Below are 16,345 nucleotides of genomic sequence, written 5' to 3' on the forward strand. Positions count from 1 at the left end.
TCCTGTGTGAATTGATACTGTTAAATACATAGTACAAAGAGCTACAAACAAAAATCAGCTTTGAAGGAGAACAGCAAATAAAATAACAGCATCATCCATATTTTTTAACATCAGCATTTCAACAGTATCTATACCATGTAGCTGTAGGCATGGAAAGGAAAAGATTAAGGAAAAGACAAGAAAAAGTGGACTGGAATTATACCCAAAATCAGATAAAAATTTACCTGCTTTCAGACAAGCCATTTTCTGAAAAGATGCATCAATCCAGACAGAGAAGTAGCCATCATCCCTTAATAAGAAATTACTGTCACATGGAAACTATCATTTTATTAAGGCTCTTTGTTTTAGTAAGAATGTTGCAGGTGTATTAAAGTAAAAGTGATGGACCAAGCAGACAGTTGCCAGGAGCTGCTAGACAGGTAGGAATTTTAAGAGTGTTTAGCTCCTTGATTTCCTTGTAAAAGAGTAATTGATGTTTACTCAGAGGGGTGGCAACAATATGCAGCTGGAGGCAGTTGTACACGACAGGAGCTGCCAACTAACCATTCCCTGAACATTTACCAAAGGTGAAAGTTTCTGCTTCCATGTGGAGTCCCCTCGAATCATATGATTCAGGTAAGGATCTGTTTTTCCAGATTCAGCTTCAGCCTCTGGGGGAAGCTGCGGAAAGATCAACTGCATCTTTGAGCGTACCAGTTTCTAGGAGCAAAAATTCCAGTAGAAGAACTGGACGTGCACTGCAAACAAGTGCCAAGTCAGGCAGCCTCACATGATACCAGTGTCTGGCCATTTTAGCTAGAGAGAGGCCTCATTAGCTCCCCAAAAGGCTCTGGCCACAGAGTGCCTCAAAATCAGCTGCAGCAGGCCAGGCGGCAGCACCCAGCCGCACAGGCAGGACTGACAGCTCCGCAAACACCCGACTGCTTCCCTCCAGCAGCCAGCCCAGAGGAGCCTCTCTGGGTTTGAAAGCCTTTACTAATTTACCTTCCTGCTGGAAACAATGTTGCTTGATTTCCTGGTTTGCAGTGAAATGAAGCTAATCTATCATCTCATCCTGCGTGCGAGATTTATTCACGTTTTTGCAAAAGAACAGCTATGCTGGGGGAAGATGCCAGCGCCTTCAAACTTCTTCCAAAAGACAATTCAATTTTCTTGTCTGATAGACGATCATAACCCAGAGCCAGGAACATTCCTCTTTCCAACTCTGTTCTACAATGAAGTCCTGATGCAGTTAATGCTCAAACACATGGGCTTGGAACAGCTTCCAAAAAGCAGAATTTGTGTGAGTAAAGAGCAGGACACTTCTACAGGACCACAAACAAGTAAAAGAAATTAGCAGCAGGAGACAGAATATTTTCAGGTGGCAAGAAAAAGATAACAAAGAGGCAAGCTTCCCCAGATTGATTCAATTTATATTTTTGGAAAATGTACATAAGCTCTGAGGTTTGGGGTGGAAGAATATAAAATAGCAAATTAGTAACAGATTACTTCCTTAAGAGGAATTTTCAGTCTCAGGAAAGTGGATGGGAGTATTGAGGATACAACTCCTCACAAGGCAGCAGCTTTCCAAATGCCTGACGGTGAATCCTGGCTTTTATTTACAGATCAGCATTTCTGCTTTTCCAACAACAGCAGATAATAGACAGTGCTGTTTCAATAAAGTGGTGGACCTGCCTTGATATAGTTCTGCATGAATATGAATGAGTAAACTAAAAGCACTTTGGAGGGTGGGATGGACAGGGAGCTCCATTTCCACAGGAGACTGTGGGAAAACAAGTGCCTTGCGTAGTGCCCAGTACAGTCACCTCACCTAAAGTATTCTTCCTTTTGCTGCTGTTGGAGGAACCCTTACCTAGTCATCAGGCACCTGGGGAAAGCATGAAATAAATACAAGTCTAATATGCACACCTTTCCTGTTTTTTATGTTTTTCCTTGGTAGATGTCAAAGTGGCTGAGAGCTTGATGCAAGCAGTCCATCCCTAGTCACTAACACCACCCCAAAACATTCTTAGATTTAAACATTTGAATGGGTCCTGCTGATTTATGTATTTGGACCTCTTGTCTACTAGGTACTTTAAGCATATACTTCAGTGTGTGAGGATGTCCATGTATCCTCATTGCAGTCCTGGCTTCTATGCTGGCATGTCCGTGCATACACATGTTCTCACTTGAATGATCAGGCCCATCGGTAGAAACGAAACTTATAAGAAGTTACGTGTATTCATACATATTCGCAGATTTGCAACCACTGCATATATCTGTACTGAATTACAACATGATTTGAGTTAAGAACTGAGTATAAGTTTAAGTAAGTGGAGGAGAACACGAGCTAAAGATAAAAACTGAACCAAGTTCTCTTTCTCTCCTCACCTCAGCTGCAGTTACATACATAAAATCAAGCTGCAAGATACAGCAGGGGCAAATGTAGCCTCAATTCACCTCCTACGGCTGCAGCGAGACTTTCTGGGCTTTAACCTGGGGGAGGGGAAGAAATGGGTTTCCAGAGGATTAATAAAATGATGGGCTAAAGCAGCTGCAGTACAAATGGCACCTCTCCACAGATAATCAGTTGGATTTTAACACACTTTACTGAAGAAATAGACCTTAGCAAAAGGAAGACAGAAAACCAAACACATCTAGCTAACAAAAAGGTAATGAACTAAGCATGGCACTTTTGCATAATCGCACGTAGTATGTACCTAAGTAGTATTTTAACACCGGCTACCAAGAAACGCAGCAACCTACAGGTATGTTATATGGCCTTCTCCGTGCGATTATGAAAATAATCCCTGCATTAGATTATGAGGAGACTGAATCACTAATGACAGACACAGTAAATATTTATCGCTGCCTTGCCGCGTGGCACTCCCGAGTGTGCAGGCTGAGGTTCGGACCCACTCCCTCCTGCCACAAACCAGGGCTGGTTTGTTTGCCGCAGCGTTTCCTTCCACCTTTGCTCCTCTGGAACAACTTGCGCCCGACAGAAGGGTAAAAGCAGGAACAGCACAAAAACCACAACAAGTCTTTAAACTCACCGTGTGTCTCATCTGCTGCTGGTGGAGTCCTGCAGGTGTAAAATCGCCGGGCTCGGGCAGGCGCTGCCAGGCAGGGGAACCGCACTCAGCCTTCAGCCCCGTCTCTGCAGGCAGAGAGCGGCCGGCGGCCGTGTCAGATGGGAAAGCCTATGGCATGACAGAAGGTACAAAGAAAAGCTGAATTGCATAAACCTGAGCAATTTAAGGTTTAGAAAACCACACCCTCCCGGTCATTTCTCCCGCAGGCAGATAAGCATGTGCAAGCTGCTCAGACAACAGTGTAATTTGAAGCTTTTACTTTTCTTTCCGCATATACCAAAGTTGATTTTCAGTTTGGGTCTTCCTTGTGTCTCTTGTCTTCTTTCAGCCTTGCAATCAACATGGTTCAAATTTAATAAAGGCAAGTGGACCATCTTAAAAATTGCTTCAAGATGAAAGATTCATGTTGGCTTTCCCCTTAGAAAAGGAAGATGAGGCCCACAAGCTCTGACCCTGTGTCCATGCTTTGGAAGCTGGATCTTCACCTTGTTCCTGCACACTTGAAGTTGGTGATGAGACTTGAACCATGTAAGGGCAGTCTGTAAACTCGGAATCAGCTGGCTGAAAATACAAGCTCTCCTAATTTTCTGAACATTGCAAAATAAAGACTGCTTTAAACCCTCTTACCCAATAATTTTCAGCTTTAAAAGTACCCAAGAAAGGGGTAAGATGTTGTACTGCAGATAAGGTGGTGTACTGCTGCACTGTAATGCAACAGCTGAGTGTGAATGTTATGAAAGCAGCAGCAGCAAAAAAGACCTTTTTTTCAAAAAATATTTTCAACAGAGGAGAAGAAACCCTGATCTTCTAACTACATGAATCACTAATAAATGCAATGACTTCAGCCATCATAAGCATTTGCTTCTAAGGAAGGAACTGTTATTTAGGAAGCAAGGCAGCTTCAGAGATGGACTTGAAGCAGGCAACTGCAGTACATGCTGAAAACAGGCAGAAGGAAATCCCCAGCCTCTGATATAAACATCTATGGCTACCAGGTCTTGGCCTCCAATTCATTCTTGTACAAGTTTGTTCCCCTTCAAACATTTTAAAAGCATACTTGCTACTTGTGATTATAAAATCCCTTGTTAAACATTTATTTTAAGAAAACATCGAGGGACCTCTCAGGTCCTACTAGCAAATGTGACAGTCACGCCCTTAGCCTGATGGATGCTTGTTTGCAGTAGTATTTGCCTTTCTTGCCCCAACAGCACAGCACCTCTGCTCCAAGTTGCTCGAGGAAACCTGGGATGGGTCCCTGCCAAGCCAGCCTGCCGGTGCTCGGTTGCCCAAACCCCAGGTGGGTGCCGGCAGTGCCGTGCTGGAGCACTGTGCAACGCTGAAGCGCTGCTGCTCTTCCCCCGGGATGGGTGCAATACGGAGAGAAACAGCCTGCACGGGACCAGATGTCCACGGCAGTCACAAGGCCAGATATGTAAGCCTCGTGCGTCAGCCGTCTGCAAAATTGAACTATGCATATGCAATGTACTTTTAAAAACATGCTTAAGCTACAGAAGCTTAAACATTAGCAAATACATCCCCACAGAGCAAAGCATGTGTTTAAATCTTCCTTGCATGGGAGGTCTCTCTGAGGCGGATCGCCCTAGATCAGAAAGCCCAGAGCCCTGCTGTCACAGGTGACCACATCAGACACTCTTAGTTACAGACTTAATTTCCATTTTAGAAACTAGCCAAGTTTTCACCCCCTCCCGCTGCCGGGAGGCTTTTCTAAGTTTCCAGACTAAGGGCCAGTTCAAACTCATTTGTTCTCACGCTAATGTTACTGGATTGCTTTAATAGCCTTTCCCATCTCATGACATGTTTTCCTATTTTCCTTCCCCTTCAAACTCTCTACTCAGAAGAAAGGCTCTCCGCTCTCCTGCTCACCCAAACAGCCCTCTTGGGCACTCATTCCTGTCCAAATTCTTCACTCTGGAATATGGCATTAATACTTCCTTACACATACCAGGCAAATTATTTCCCCAGAAGATGAGTTAGTTATTGGCTCTGAACCAAGAAGATGGTGAGCTGTACCTGTTGATGGAAGATCCTATGCTGAACCTGTCTTTCATCTGCTGGGGAGGAATGTAGAAGGATCTCCTCTGAGCTACAGCCTGTGTACTGCATTATTTACAGATTCCTCCTTTGCCTGCAGCTGGCTAAAGGCTCTGGCAAATTTTCTTCATCAACAGCACAAAAAACTGAGAGTATTTTCCTACTACGATTCATTCTTTTGCATCGAAATGACAGCAGCATCTCATAGATCTGACTGGTGCAGTGACACCAGCTTGATAAACTTCTAATCCCCCGGTATAGCTTCATGCGTTGGAGGCAAAAAAAGTTACATATTTAGCTCTGTAAAACAAATCTGTACAGTTTGCCTCAACCTATGCAAACACGGGTATAAGGCTAGACCTCTCCCATTGCAGATACGCCATACTTACTACTGCTGAGATTATTTCCAGGAGGACAACATGCCATAAACTCTAGTGTATTAGACTTACTCATTTATTTACTTCAACTAAATGATTTCAGCATATATTGCAACCATTGGTAGTACATGCTGTGCAAGCTAAGTTAGGTGATCAGTCAAGCCAAATTATGGGAAACTGTAATAATCAAATGTTAGGTGATAATATTGTAACGGATGCCTTCTGTGTTGGGTTGAAAAGATCACCATGTCCTGCGAACACAGAGGCCTGTGCAGCCTCCCGTGAAGCCGGAGCAGACGAGGCAGGGGGCACGTCAGCTCTTTGCCCGTTGCTGATCCCTCTCTTCCAGCCCTTGGTCTGGGCCAGCCAGCAGACAGCTTGCAAAAAATGGAAATAAAAGACCTATCTCCGGTGCACGTTACATGCCTGTCCACACAGATCTGGCAGGGGGCTGAGCTATGCTGTCTCTAAGTACACAAGGAATCTCCAGTGCTGTTGAGTATTTCTGTGCTGTCACCACAATGGTAAAATATACCCTTGTCCCTGAGCCCCATGGGTGGACGGTAGGATGGGGACCAGGAGGTGGAGGGCGGGTGGCACTGTGCCTCGGTGGAGGAGCAGCGAGAAGGGGGAGTCAGGGAAGGAGCATCAAGAGCTGTGGGTCACAACCTGGGGCAGTGTGGACAGACCAGCCAGGAGGAGATGGGGTCCCCCAGGATGAATCTGTCTCCCCTGACCTCCATGATGGCAGGCCATATCCACACCTGGCATGGGCATTTTTTTCAATGTTCTCCTGTGGGATTGCACCAAATATATACCTCAGCTTGTAGAGGTGTACTGGAGAATAGCAACAAACTCTAGAGGGGGAAAAATCAGGTTTAGAAACAACTCCAGAATGAAGGCCAGTGTTTTCATGTCAGTTCCCTCTCCTTGTTTCCTCTTTGTGGACATCAATCTGAATTGTATCTCAAAACATAAAAGGAAAGATTGCCAAGCACTTGTACTATGGACTCTCTGGGGACTACTGAGTGCCACTGACAGTCTGCTTAGAAATGAGACTATGGACTCTGCAGTCATTAATCACCAATGTTAAACTAGCAATTCTGTGCAGTGTGACAGTTTAAATAAGATGTTGACTTCCAAAGTTGACCTACTTGGTGCAATTTACAGACAGCAAGGATCTCACACAGTGTATATTACTCTGGGAAGTCATGTTTCTTTTGTTATAAAAATTTACTGTATCTTCTGTATCCTCTACCTTTACATTTTCTAGAAGACTTCTGAGAAGGAGAACAGGAGCATAATGAAGAAACCAAAACCACAGGATTAAAATAATCTCTTGTCCCCAATTAATGAACCAGTAATAGTACCAGACTTACAACTACTATTTTCTGAAATGTACAGCTTTCATGGGCTGAGAGAGCACAGGATTATATATGGCCCTACTGGGGAAAAAAACAAAACAGCAACTTGTGCCATACCAGCAACTAAAATCATCCCATCAAAGAGCTCGTACGGCATCTGTCAGGAAGGGCTCCGACTGGGAAAGCCTGCAGACCCAGCTGTGCAATCTCAAGTGAAGCTTGGGGTCCTTCCACCTCCTCCAGAAAAATCTGTGAACACATGAGCTGTACATACATAAGCAAAACAAACATTCAAGTGGCCAAATCACTCTGGCTGTTAGGAGAGGATAATATTACAGATAGCCAGGGTCTCTATGTTTTCTCTTGGGAGAAATTGTTGAAGTTAAAAGATTAATCTGGGCTCTCAGCACATTCATTAGTTAAATTGCAAAGCAAGCTTGTTACATAACCAATCCCAGGACAATTATATTTATCTCGTCAAGGTTCACAGTACGGGTAGATTGCTGACCAAGGTAACATGAATACCTCCTGCAGGATGGAAGCTCTCTGATCCATTAGAAACTTCAATCCTGTGCCCTACCCCAGCTTTTGGATTAACTGTGACTTTTTGGAAGAATATATTTGCATAGTACCTCCCAGAGGTCTCTCCAGCATGGAGGGAGGGACTGAGGAAAGCTGGGTTCACTCTCTAGAAATCGGCAAACCAAAGCACATAAATTAAGTGACTTGCTCCTAATTACCAAGGAAGTCTTTGGCATAAAGAGTATCTCACTAATTCTCCCATTATTATGCACAGTAAAGGGAATTGTTTAAGGTGGAGTAAAATGTCTGTACTAAAAGCATGCACAAATACATAGCATGTGCAGTTCATCCTTGAATTAACTTTCACAGCCAGGTTTATACCCTGTTCATAGAGTTCAAGATTAGAAGAAAGAAGGGGGTCATCTTGCCTGACTTCTTGCGTGTCACAGGCTGCCAAGTCTCCTGCTCTGTGCCCTTTACAGACCTTGCTGCCTGGGTTTAGCCCCATCAGGAATCTTTCTAGAAAAGCATCCCATCCTGGTTTGAAGAACCAAAAGGTAGGGAGTCCACTGGTCTCTTTGGTAGCTTGTTCTGGGAATTAATCATTCATACTTGTAAAAACACATGGATAATTTATTGATAATTTAATGACACTGCTTTGCATTATCATCATTAATTCATGTTACACATTTCCTAACTGGCTGAAAGAGCCCTTCCCAAGCTGGTATCTGTATCTTGTACCACTACCTATGTTACACTTGCTGTAACATCCCCATATATTTTTCATGCTGACCAAAAAGACTGTGCTCTAACTAGCAGGTATCTTACCTAGTACTTAGGTAAGATTTTTGCGGTTCCCTGCATCCTCCTCCAATTTTTAAATCATCTGTTAAAGTGCTGGCTGTGACGTGATTAGTGTTACTTCACATGAGTCTCCCCATATGCTTACATACTATAAACATAGACCACATCAGACCCATGCTCCAACTTGACTCCCTTCTGCATGTGTACTCAAGGATCACACTAGACATGTTGCCCTGCCACTGGGCTAGGACTATGTTCTGAGGTTGTCCATTAAGATCTCCAAAATCTTTCCAAAGTCTCTATTTTTTTCCTAAGCTATCTTTTCCATTTCTGTAGATATGCTACAGGTTCCCTATTTCCATGTTTATAATTTTGCATTTGGCTGTATCAAAGCACTCTTTTTTTGGTCTGAACTCCACTTTTTAGACAATTCAGATTCCCTTTTCTGTAGCACCAAGCGTGATCAGTGAGTGATCCAATATTTTTCCTGTAAGACCAAGAAGTGAAAATTAGCAGAAGTGGGCCAAGTCCTCACCTGGCACTAGAATCTCACTAGAAATATCCTTTTTAGTGTGATTCTGCATCAGCTGCTTTTGATACACCGGTTCTTAGCCACCTGACATGTGCTTACACAAGAATGTAAAGAACTGCTTCATTTTCGATCAAATTATGTTAGGATATCGAGCTGAACACTTTCAGGGTCTATTATGCCTCTATAGTTACTTCATTAACCAAGCAGGTCATCTGACATTAAAAAAAGCAAACCAAGCTTACCTAACAAGACCAGTGTTCAATTAAAACCTCATTAGCTGCCATTAGTAATATTCCTGTTCTTTATTACTTGAATTCCCATATCAGCTGCACTGTTATTTTACTGGAAGTAAGGTCAGGCTAGCTGCCCTGCCATTATCAGAATTATCCTGTTTGTGCTGTTAGGACATTGGCAAAAAAATGAGTATGCCTTCACCAAAATTTATTAAATGTTCACATCAGTGAGCCAGACAATTTCTCAGCCAATTTTCAAAAAAATTTTCTTAGGATGCATAGCTGCAGGTTATACAGGGTCTACTGCTTTAAAGCTGTTTTCCCGAAGTGGGAGTTGTCTAACATTCCCTTAATTACAGATGAGCTAGAAGAGAATTCACCATCCTCACATGATACATGTACCTCATTCTGTTTCTTTCCAAATATAAACCAGAAAAATATTCTGAACATTTCAGCCATCTATGCATTTCTTATTAACAGTTTTAGTACCTTCAACCCTTGCTCGGCCTATACCATTGCTACTTTTTTTTCCTTATGTAAATTAAAAACTCCTTTAGAACACCATTTACTTGCCAAGAGTAGATTTTGTTTTAGCTTTTGCTAGTAATTTCCATACTTCATAACATATAAATGTCAACGGATATCTATCTCCCTTTTTCTAGCCCTTTTTTTTTTTCCAGTATACAGCCACACAGTTTAAGTAAGTACTGTGTATATTCATGCCCACATATGTATCTATAGATATGTATACATACATAGCCCCATATACAGATATGTGTGGACAAATACATACCTATTTAAACACATGTAAGCACATTTCTACCTTCTGTCTTCTTTTGCCACACAAGTTGTCTTAACAATGTTTTTCCCATTTAGCAAACTTGAAAAACTTGCAGCTTTCATTCATACCTTTCCCTTCCCTTTTATTGAAGGCTGTCCTTGGCTTTTGGAAATTGGCCTTTTCAAAACAGCATGTATAAATATTACTGTTTGGGACTGTTTTCTCTTCAACTATATTGAATGTAATCAGGTTGTGATCACTTCTTCCTGAGACAGCTCCTGATTTCCAGTCTAGTGGATAAATTCATTTTTATCTGTTATCAGGCTGCCCAAAAGCAGAATTCTTCCACGCCAGGTTTGACAACATTTGTTTCGTAGAACTATCATCCAGTACTAGTGATGTTTTAGAGGTAGCTAAATGAAATCTTCAGCAAGTGTCCAAAATAAAGTTCCCTACAATTACATGGTTTTCTTCCCACATGCAGTAGCAGCTCATCCTGTCTTCAGATTCAGTTCAGTGACTTACAATACCACCTCTGTCCACCTCTGCTTGCTCCTGGGCTTTGGTAAGCAGCATATTGCACTGCATTTCTTAAGATCCTGCACTTCCCAGTTCTAAGTTAGGCAGATTTAAGTCACTGGGTCATGCACAAAGTCATTCCTCTCACACAATTTCTTTTATCTCCCTTAGCATGTTTAAACAGCTTGTACAATATTCTGACATACTGGTCCCTCTAGCACTGAAACCTGATGAAACAATTAAGTTGAATTCATCTCTATTATTGAGAAATTCCAGTTCCTCTTACTTACTACCCAGACTCCCAGCTTCAGCTTATAAGTGTTTCCAAATGCATTTCTCTTTGGATCCTCTACCACACTGATTTAATTTGTTCCTGACATGGCGAATTTGAACCACATTTACTTTCTTAACCCCCTTCTGCGCGTTGTTACTTTAAATACAGTTACAGCAGTTCCTAATAGCCATGATTTTTTGTCCCCTGCCACACCTATTCAATCTCTCCGTCATTTAGTACTGCATATATTACAAGCCAGGGCATGGTTTCGCTCCGCGGTATGTAGTCAGTCCAAAACCAATAGAGATATTTTGTGCTGACCTGTGGGATGCTGACATAGGCTGACTGAGATACTGTATCTGCAGCACCACTTAAGTAATGGCAATCAGCATCATTCTTTCTGCAACAGAGCATCCTGTTTTTGCAGGTGGCTTTGCAATGTAACTCAGCAAAAGCAATTTTTAATATCAGTGCAAGTACTCCACTCGGGTCACACCGGCGCGACTTGTCAAGGAATGGCAGTCTGCTGCAGTACCTTGCAGTCACAGGACTCAGTGCTGGCCTGAGCTGGTCATGGAAACTCTCTGAAGAAGCATAGATGTGTTTCACACGGGAGGAAGAAATGCATTAATATCTGCATGTCTGACAGTTACCTACTTGTAGCTGCTTTTTTCCCACACAGCACAAACTACGAAGCTCTGCAGAGCCTTTCTGGGAGCAGGCAGGGGCCGTGCCAGTGCCCACGGCCATCTCGCATGTGCCTGGTTGCCACGCTGGTACCTGCCTTTTCCTAAAAGGACAAAACTCCTTGGGGAAGCAGGTTTCACTCAGCCCCCACTGACTGCACTGAACACTGGATTGTCCCTTAAAGTGTTTAAACCCTGTGCAGCCTAGCTAAAGGAAACTAGGGCCCGTTTCATGAAGTAAGTTGCTTCCATGCATGCCATAGGAACTTGCAACGATGTAAATTTGAGTCAGGATGCTATGGGCCCTCTGCTCTTATCTCAGAGAGGTAAGGGAACTTCTCCTTGTGTGGAAAGGTTGTATCCTTTATTAGACAAATTACTACAACTGGAAGAATTATGTGCTTTCAGATATGCAAGTGTTCCTTTGTCACTCTAAGTTCTAGTATATCCACACACAAAAAAATCCCACAGAAGATATCAGCTGGTGGGACAGAGCACACAGGAAGGGGCCACTTTGAAGAAGGTGAGATGTTTTCAGTACACCGGTTCCTGAGCAACCCAGCACATTCAGTCTGAGCATGTTATTGCTTGGAGATTGAGGCACAGAGTGTCGCTGACCCAGCAAGCTCAGCGAACAGGGAATAGCACACATCTTGCAAATAACCCCTCTTTGTTTTACTAAATGACTTGAGCATCAATCTAAGCACAACTCCTTTTACATACCAGTTGCTTAAATTGCTAATTCATTTATCCATGGGGTAGCGCAATGCATAGAGTACAGATTACATCAGAAACAAAGTTGTAAGGACACACAAACATATTTACATACAGACAAATGTAGTGTATAACATGTTATACATACACACAGAGAACCTCCTTAGCAATGCCTATTGCAAACTGGGAGAGGGCGATAAGAGAAGACATTTAGCTCAGAGATGTAACTTAAAGTTCAAATGAGTAAGTGCTACTTTATCCTAAAGCAGTCTACTTACAAAGCCAAAGGTCTAAAAACAGTGGTTAGAAGAGCAGCTGGTTTGATGATCTCTATGTAGTGCAAGCCCTGGCCTTTCACAGGCTTCCGCCCTTGTTCTGTACACAGAAAATGAATTTTAAGTTTCCAACAGCTCATGTAACTGTGTTTGTGTACCTGTCAGTCTCCCAGAACCCACAATGACTTTTGGATTCAAGGAACAATTTCGACCACTTCTGACAGACGAGAAGGGCTTTCAACAGCAATTAAACAAGTTTGGTGAAAGCAGATAAGCTTTCAGGTGGAGATGAAAGACTGATAGCATTTTCACTGGGAGAAAACTCTCACTGAGAATATCTTACCAACATACAGAGCTCCTATTCCTAGCATGGGAAAGAAGTCTTAAATGTCCAAACAGCAGGAAAAACTCTCCTTGGAGCTCAGCACTCATGAATCTACAGCAAAACAGGATTCTTTGGGTTTGGTGCTCATGGATCTGTTTGTTTAACTATACTTGTTTTCCATGCTGGAAATTTCAGTTCTTGCATGTTTTATAAAACTGTAAGAAATGGATATGTAACTGTATACTATATTATATATAATGCGTACATATATATAAAATTCAACAAAAGGTTGAATGAAATTTGAGCAGTTTCTAATGGAAATATTTATTTATTATGATGATGATGAATGGTTTTGTCTGCAGTCTCCAATGTGAATGCTTATGTATCATTTCAAATGAGAGCTCCTTGAGAAAACATTTATTTTTTTATGCATTGTACCATGAAATGCCTTAGAAGTGGCAACTCCATTGAAACTGTTTAAAAGAAATTAAGTCCTAGCTGACTTAGAAATCTCATATTACTGGGTCAGTGTCGTAGTACACTTACCCTTTCAGTGTATTGTGGCCTGCAGTAAAACCACAGAAAGCTCTTCAGCAAAGTAGAGAAGATAAGACTTATTTGACATTACAAAACCATAAACTCAGGTTTCAGTGCCTGGTGATGTCTTCAGTGAATATTTTGTGCGGTTTTTCTAGCATAATTATACCTGGAGAATCTCTGTTGAACATCTTTAACCGCTAGAAAGTTAAAAATGAAGGTCTGACCCAGTCATATGAAGCAGAAGCTTTTTTAAAAGCACTTCAACCACAGCTCTGCTACTTGAATCTCGGTTGGTAACACTGACATAACATTTTGCTGTTGTAGCTTTAGGCCTCTGTAGACCACATATGCTGAAACATTCCAGACTGGGACAGCAAAGTCACCAAACTATTTCTGTATACAAACAATGGCAGGAGTTGAACCCAAATCTCCACAGGTTCAATGTTGATGTACCCGTGCTTCATGCTACCAACCTTCCCTCTTGCTGCTTTGCTGGGGAACTTGTGCTGAGAGCTTACACTATATGAGGTACTTACTAAGTGTATATGAATGGGCTTGCTATTATCTGTCAAAGGCTTCAGGCTGAAGCAGTTGTTCAGAGCATCCCTGACACGTATCCCTGCTGCTGACAGAACAAGTCTATATTCATGCCTTGCGGACAAAATCGCCATTCGTATTTAGATTTGCACCATGTTCACAAAGATCCTTGGGAGATCTGTTCGCTTTGTATGTGGGGAAATGGATCAGAAAATACTGACAATTTTCAAAACGCTTGCTCTGAATTTCAATGGCTCCTCCTTGTACTGGCTAACAGTGAACTACTGTTGGTACACACTAAGTCCCTCACACCGCACGTAAAGTACGTTGACTTGCCGACTGTGTGGAGACTGCAAACTCCCTTGCCTACCCCTCCCTTCCCAAAACACCAGCAATGGACCATTATCTTTGATTTTGACATCTGAAGAGAGAATGCAAATGCCAGGAAGGAAGTTTTTAGAATCTGTAAAAAAATACTCTCTGAAAGACCTTCCAAAGGGAATATTACAACAGGATACAGTAAAGAAAAACAGGAGAAGAATTTGAGGGGGAGAAGCTCACACTATAAATGAAAACTACTTCTGAGAATAAACAAAAACAAAAGCACATCCAAACTTACTTCTGCTTAACAGAAAATTAGTGAATTTTCTGCTTAAAATAGACTAAGTACATTAGTGGAGGACTTGAATATGCCTAATTTATACCTTCCGGACTATGCACCGTAGTACAAGGAAGATGAAAGTACACTCAGAATTGATGTTGGGGCCACCCCCGCCAGACCACCAAGGCAGAAGGTGAAATACAGAGGTTACAAGCTAGTACTAGGACTCAAATTCTTTGAAAAATTTCCTTTACATCACCAGGGTATCTCCTCAAGAATCAGGAAAAATTTATCTCTAAACTCACTGAACTGGAGATTAGGAAACCCCGGTCTTTCTGAGCATCTTGGTAATAGCTGGTCACTATAAAATTGTCATGACTTACTACATTTTGGAGACGGTGACTAGCTTAAGGCTATCTATATTCTACACTATAACAACATGTGATATAAAAGCAAACATTACCCTAATTGCAGCCCCTCTCCTCCCCCAGTTTCTTTTGCTAAGCACTGTCAGGGTAGACTGTGCTGCGCAAGCCACACAGACAGTCTGCACATCAAAGAATTTGCAAGCTAAGCAGCTGAGATCAGGAGATCAGCTCTGCACAAGGAAATCCAGAGCAACTCAACATTACATGGATCTGTACAGGGCTTTGTGCATGACATGAAAGTCATGCTGGAAAGGCTGACTCTCAAAAAAAGATAGGGGATGGTGACTTGCTGAAGAAGGCTAAAAAGCTCTGAACGGTTGTGAAGTACAGCTGACTTTCAAACAAATTTCTGAGCAGCTGAGAAGCTATCTTAGGGAAGAACAGGACAGAGCACAACAGAGCAGCACTGCTGACTTGGCTTGTGGTTTCTCCCCTATTATCAAGGCTGCAGGTTTTTGTCAGAATGCTTTCCAGGCCCAAGGACTTTATGACAAACTCAGAGCAGACCTTTGCTGGTCCACACGAAGAAGTGCGGATTTGTTACAAAATAAAATTTGCTGGTTTAAACTGAAATTGCAATGACAGATCGTGGAGGAGTAAATTAAATGGAAAATATTAAGCTTATGGTTGAAACGATGCTGCAGTCTTAAAGGAAAAATGTACCGCATCGTTTGTTGGTGTTTTCATAAGCTGGGGGGAGTTGCATTGGTCTGTAGATGCTGAGCACAAGGAGCAGAGTTTGAGCAGCCCTCGCAAGGCTCTGGCTGAGTCACAGGACAGCGCTCTAACCTGAACTATCAAAAGTTACCCTGGAAAAAAAAAAGGTGTTCACACTGCAGGGAGGGGGTATAGAGAAGAACGATCCTCTTAAGAGGAAATTTGTCTGCTTGTCTACTTTTAATTAAGAAGCTAGAAAATACCCAGCATCACAACCTTAAAATCATCTTCTCCCTAATTAATAATTTATCCTTAACCCCATTTCCTAGGGAAACAAAGTTGAGGCAATCACACCTTTGTCTGTGCCTGCCTGCCTCCCTCTATCTTCAGAACCCAGTGTCTACTTCCAGTACCCTAACTTTGACAAAGGATAATAATCTTGAAGATATTGTGTGCCCAAAAGTATAAAGAAAATAAGGCAGGGTGGTAGAGGAAAGAGACCCCATTAAGCATTCACACGGAGAGGAAGGTTGGGGCATAAATACATCCCTTATTAGACACTGAAGAATCAACAAAAGGCTTGAAATACTTGAATGCCTCACGGGAAACACTTCAATTGAACTCACGCCTTTCTAAACACCAGGAAATCCAGCTACCAGACAAATCTGTAAGAAACCGGGCTTCACTGGCTCAGTTGCTCACCCAGCAACTTCACTTCAGCAAGTAAACCAATTACTACAATTGCAAAAATACCCATATTTCCCTGGATGGCGAGTGCAGCAAACAGGCTCTTGGTGAATAATCTAGGCATGGAAAATGTCAAGTAAGCAGTTTCCAATTAGCAGTCCTCACCAAAATAAAGTTTCTCCTCTCCCCCTCTCCAGGGCAGCATTTTCGGGAGCCCATGGGAAGGGGGGGTCAGTGGCTAGGGCTGCTGCGTGGGGAGGGCTCCCTTGCTCAAGGGGAAGCACAGTCGCAAACCCAAGAACAACAAAGCAGCATTACACTTAATCCGCCACCATCTGGCTTCATTTTGACAATCCACAAAAT

The sequence above is a fragment of the Buteo buteo genome, chromosome 1 (genome assembly GCF_964188355.1).
Source record: "Buteo buteo chromosome 1, bButBut1.hap1.1, whole genome shotgun sequence".
Taxonomy (NCBI): Eukaryota; Metazoa; Chordata; class Aves; order Accipitriformes; family Accipitridae; genus Buteo; species Buteo buteo.